The 5,976-nt window shown below is 43.3% G+C and overlaps 1 non-coding gene across 1 annotated transcript; it reads right to left on the bottom strand.

Annotated features, from left to right (window-relative positions):
* Positions 1 to 1,496: 1,496 nt before the first annotated feature.
* On the bottom strand, positions 1,497 to 1,568 carry Trnah-gug. The gene has a single exon. It is a non-coding gene; the product is annotated as a tRNA-His (tRNA).
* Positions 1,569 to 5,976: the final 4,408 nt, after the last annotated feature.

Below are 5,976 nucleotides of genomic sequence, written 5' to 3'. Positions count from 1 at the left end.
CTGATGTAAGACGATATTGACCATATCGATTTTGACTCACTGCGGGAATCTGAAACTTAAGAGCAGGGGACCTCGTATTGACGACGTTGCTTACGATAGTTACATTAGGTATCAACACAGCATTAATTTGCTCGAGAATTATTTTCAGAGAAAGTTCATAAACACTAATTGTTCTAAAACCAAAGCCAGCATGGGTTACTATAATCCCAACAATATTGCCATCAGAATATTTAAGAGTTAAATTGTATCCACAAAACCCAACAATTTAATCACATTTCTCAGCTTCCGGAAACCGATTGGTGCACTCCAGCGATGTCATCACTTGTTAACTTGACTGCCTCCTCTATGAATCTCTCCACTTCAAAAGAATTAGATCTTGAGAAGGCAGTATCAGACCTACACTTCAAGGTGTACTTTCATAGAGAGATTCTGTCATTACCAGTTTCTACACTTAGTTGATTTTGGTCACTGTGAATGGCTGCGTCGGGTAGCCGCGTGGTCTCAGGCGCCTTGATCCGGTTCGCGAGGGTCACCCCGGCGTAGTATCGAGTCCTCCCTCGGGCATGTGTGTGTGTGTGTGTGTGTGTGTGTGTGTGTGTGTGTGTGTGTTTGTGTGTTTTCCTTAGTGTAAGTTAGTTTAAGTTACATTACGTAGCATGTAAGCTTAGGGACCGATGACCTCCGCAGTTTGGTCCCATAAGATCTTACCACAAACTGTGAACGCGACACGGCGCTAAACTCACGAGCGACAGCACTCTTCCAGCATCAGCGGTGATGTAAACACAGCCACCCGCACAGATCAGCCACCGAAGCCAGGCTTGTGAAATTGCACTACCGTGATGCAAACAGGAAGATTTCAGACGGGTCCTCCTTATTTTAATAGAACCTGGTAGTGTCTACCACGCCAAAGCAGTGGGTTCGTTTTTGAAACAAAACACAAAAAAATATTGTGTTGTATCTGTCTCAGGATAGAAAGTATGGTCGTGAATAGCTAAAATACTGGCAGCAAAAAGTCAGGCGCTTGACTCTCCATAGCAGTCAGACGTTTCGTCATTACATGTACATTCCATTACATGTACATTCCATTACATGTACATTCCATTACATGTACATTCCACAGTTTTTTACACTTTGACAAACTCGTTGCTTGCCACTGCAACTAGAACATGGTAAAGGTCTCTTTCTGTGGTGACAGGGATAAGTTGTAAAATGAGCAATTAGTCGATCAGGAATTCGATTCAGAGAGCAATTTTCGGTGTCTGAATTTGCAATGTAGTAGATTACTGAAGTTGCCGAGACTGGCGGTGAGCTTCACAGTGATTTTTCGAAGGCGTTCCAACTAACTTACCCGTTATTCAACAGAAAATAACGGGGAAGCCACTGAAGCCGATAAATATTCACTGAAAAGTAAGCGGGATGCAACATACTTTTGTTGTCGATAACTAGCGAGAGAAATTGTTAGTTGTCTAGAAATTTAGAAAAAAATATCACCCCAATGCCGTGACCAGGATTCGAACCTGGGTTCTTGCGGCCACAACGCAATGTCCTAACCACTAGACTATCACGGCAGGCATCACCGAAGCTCTGGAGTAGGGTACAAGCCGTTTTTCTGCAGACGCTGCAGGACCACTGACCGTGGCTGTGACGTCACGAGCAGTTCTCTGGTTAGCCATGGCGCTTTCTCCGGACCAGCACTGGTGGACAGGCAGAGCGTCACAGAATGCGGCTGGCAGCGTTGCCTTTCCATTTTTCCTATGTGACTTGTTTCCAAAACGCGCTTTAAAAACATAAAGAGAGAGGAAAATTAGTACGTCAACTGTTACGTAGTGCCGATTCAATCCGCCCCCTTTACATTGAAAGCCTCCTCATCCCGTTTAAATCTAATCACATACGTAACTGGTATTACCTTAGCGTTAATGCCCTGAAAATGTCCCCATTCTCACTCATGAATGAGAAATAACAACACCTGACTTCACTCAACAGAGGAAAGCCCACTGGACCTGATGGGATACCAATTCGAATCTACACAGAGTACGCGAAAGAACTTGCCCCCCTTCTAACAGCCGTGTACCGCAAGTCTCTAGAGGAACGGAAGGTTCCAAATGATTGGAAAAGAGCACAGGTAGTCCCAGTCTTCAAGAAGGGTCGTCGAGCAGATGCGCCAAACTATAGACCTATATCTCTGACGTCGATCTGTTGTAGAATTTTAGAACATGTTTTTTGCTCGCGTATCATTTTGTTTTTGGAAACCCAGAATCTACTCTGTAGGAATCAACATGGATTCCGGAAACAGCGATCGTGTGAGACCGAATTCGCTTTATTTGTTCATGAGACCCATAAAATATTAGATACAGGCTCCCACGTAGATGCTATTTTTCTTGACTTCCGGAAGGCGTTCGATACAGTTCCGCACTGTCGCCTGATAAAGTAAGAGCCTACGGAATATCAGACCAGCTGTGTGGCTGGATTGAAGAGTTTTAGCAAACAGAACACAGCATGTTGTTATCAATGGAGAGACGTCTACAGACGTTAAGGTAACCTCTGGCGTGCCACAGGGGAGTGTTATGGGACCATTGCTTTTCACAATATATATAAATGACCTAGTAGATAGTGTCGGAAGTTCCATGCGGCTTTTCGCGGATGATGCTGTAATATACAGAGAAGTTGCAGCATTAGAAAATTGCAGCGAAATGCAGGAATATCTGCAGCGGATAGGCACTTGGTGCAGGGAGTGGCAACTGACCCTTAACATAGATAAATGTAATGTATTGCGAATACATAGAAAGAAGGATCCTTTATTGTATGATTATATGATAGCGGAACAAACACTGGCAGCAGTTACTTCTGTAAAACATCTGGGAGTATGCGTGCGGAACGATTTGAAGTGGAATGATCACATAAAATTAATTGTTGGTAAGGCGGGTACCAGGTTGAGATTCATTGGGAGAGTCCTTAGAAAATGTAGTCCATCAACAAAGGAGGTGGCTTATAAAATACTCGTTCGACCTATACTTGAGTACTGCTCATCAGTGTGGGATCCGTACCAGATCGGGTTGACGGAGGAGATAGAGAAGATCCAAAGAAGAGCGGCGCGTTTCGTCACAGGGTTATTTGGTAACAGTGATAGCGTTACCGAGATGTTAAGCAAACTCAAGTGGCAGACTCTGCAAGAGAGGCGCTCTGCATCGCGATGTAGCTTGCTCGCCAGGTTTCGAGAGGGTGCGTATCGAATATATTGCTTCCCCCTACTTATACCTCCCGAGGAGATCACGAATGTAAAATTAGAGAGATTCGAGCGCGCACGGAGGCTTTCAGACAGTCGTTCTTCCCGCGAACCATACGCGACTGGAACAGAAAAGGGGGGTAATGACAGTGGCACGTAAAGTGCCCTCCGCCACACACCGTCGGGTGGCTTGCGGAGTATAAATGTAGATGGAGATGGAGATGACTTCTGCTAGTGAGATATTCAGAAGTGAGGAAAACATTCGTAACGCCAAGAGAAATACGAGGGGACCTGAACAAGTATTGGAATAATGAAAAATTACGACGGGCAGGTTCGAACTTGCTAACACAGCCTAAAAATGAAATGTGCCCTCTCTTACAGAGAAAATGCGTGCAATGGAGGTGTAGACTCCATGCTGTAGAGTGCAGCACTTATTCGTAAGAAGATTTCATCACAATCGACACTCTCCATATACTGAGCATCGGCACTTGTCTAGTTCTCAGCAGCTCAGAACTACCCCCATGGCGCTGTAATAGGCACGCAAAGGAATAATAAATAATGTTACGCAGAAAACAGGAGCATACCCAAATGTCCACTTTGTGAAACCCTGTGCCACTAGTTAGTCACACACCGCAATGTATCATCTGCCGAGTCAGCTTATCTGAATAAAGATCCTACTGAAGGCAGAACGTATTCTGTGAGTTGTGGTCGCATCAGCTACGAAATCAGATGCAGAACATTTAATCACATGCAGTTTGAATATGAAAACCTGATAAATTCGTAAGCGGCTCCGGGACGTAAAATAATTAAAGAGAATATGAAGTGGCCTTTGATTATTATTCATTAGACAAACACCAAAACTTAGTAATACTGGTACTAATGTCGCCATAGGGACCACGTGTAATACAGTTCCACATATTTTCAGAAAACAGAACAAAAGGAGCCCCACGAAACCTTATATTCCCACTGGGTGTTGTGTGCTGTCCTTAGGTTAGTTAGGTTTAAGTAGTTCTAAGTTCTAGGGGATTGATGACCGTAGATGTTAGGTCCCACAGTGCTCAGAGCCATTTTTGAACCTTATATTCCCATAGTAATAGTAAATAAGAGGAATAGTAATATGAGGCATGACCTGTATACATGGATAAGTTAACGACAGTCTGATATTAATCCTTGAAGATGGAACAATTTCGTAACAGCAGATTTAACCTTGATCGCAAGGAAAGCGCATGTACAGAGCTGATAACCATGTGCAACAGCTCAGAAATCGCCTTTTCAGTAAATACAAAAAAAAGACAAGACATTTTACCTTAACAAACAGAACCACGAAAGTTGCAGGCATCGTCCACATAACTATACGTCTAGTCCCAGCAATAAGCGGAAGAAGAACGACACATGCTTCATCTCCGTCCACACGTAGAATCTAAACGTAAGCATCATGCTGCGGATTGATCAGCAGGGTACAGTCCCCCATGTACAGCATACAGATGTACTTTCGCTATGTAGCCAAAGATGTGACTTACACAGCAGACATAAACAGTGCTTACGCTGTATTTGCACGTCACCAGCGACATATAACTCATTAAAACCAAAATATACGAAACCGTTCTTCAAACCGACAGCTTGCAACCATTTTGGTAGTTTATTGAACAAGTGCTCGTATGAAACCAGTCTGTTATCAGGGCCAGCTTAAAGTCGCACAGAGCTCGTAACACTGACGATTTGTGATGCTCTCTCCAGGAAATTATACTCTTTTTTTTAACGTGTAATTTTACTCCCATACAAAACTTTGTGTTATTCATTTCGGCAATAGATTGCCCTTTAAAAAATAAGGCTGTCCATCTTAGAAATGAAACATTTTTGGATCACATTCTACACAGGGGAAGATTAGTATGGTGAAAGTAATCACGTGACTTAAGTTACATGATGTGGAAGTAGGTTTTTCCATAAAAAATGAACTACAACATAAATCTGAATAAAATCGTTTTGGGTATTAGGCCGTGTCGTCATGAAACAGAAATAAAACCTTGAATACTGAGCTTCCGACCGTCTTTGAAGCGGTCTTCACGAAGGCGACTAACCACTAGATACTTCTCCTGCTCTTCTTTTCATCCTTTTTCTATGGGAGTGGGGCGGGGTGAGGCGGGGGAGAGGGGAGGAGGGGACGTGCAGCCTATGTCGATGATTATTTGCTCCAGGTATTCCAATCTCTGTCCTCAGTTTCTACCCCCTTACAGCTCCTCCTACTACCATGAAAGCTGTCCCGTGATGCCTTAACGATATGCTATCATCCTGTCCCTTCTTCTTGCCAGTGTTTTCCAAATTTTCCTTTCCTCGCCGATCTTCAGGAAAACCTCATTCCTTACCTTATGAGCCCATCTATATATTTCATCATTCTTCTGTAGCACCACATCTCAAATGCTTCGATTGTCTTCTGTTCCGGGTTTTCCCCCGGTCCATGTTACGCTACCAAACAAGGCTGTGCTCTAAAAGTAAATTCTCAAAAATTTCTTCCTAAAGTTAAGAGCTATGTTTGATGCTACTAGACTTCTCTTGGCCAGGAATGCCCTTTTTAACAGTGCTAGTCTACTTTTTATGTCCTGCTTGCTCCCTCCGTCACGAGTTATTTTGCTGCCTAGGTGCGGAATTACTTAATTTCATCTAGTTCGTGACCATCAATTCTGTCGTTAAGTTTCCCTTTGTTTTCATTTCTGCTGCTTCTCGTTATTTTCGTCTTTCTTCGATTTACTCTCAAT

This window comes from Schistocerca americana, chromosome 2 (genome assembly GCF_021461395.2).
Source record: "Schistocerca americana isolate TAMUIC-IGC-003095 chromosome 2, iqSchAmer2.1, whole genome shotgun sequence".
In the NCBI taxonomy this organism is placed as follows: domain Eukaryota; kingdom Metazoa; phylum Arthropoda; class Insecta; order Orthoptera; family Acrididae; genus Schistocerca; species Schistocerca americana.
Note: the sequence above shows the minus strand (reverse complement) of the source record. Positions and strands in the feature narration are given on the sequence as shown.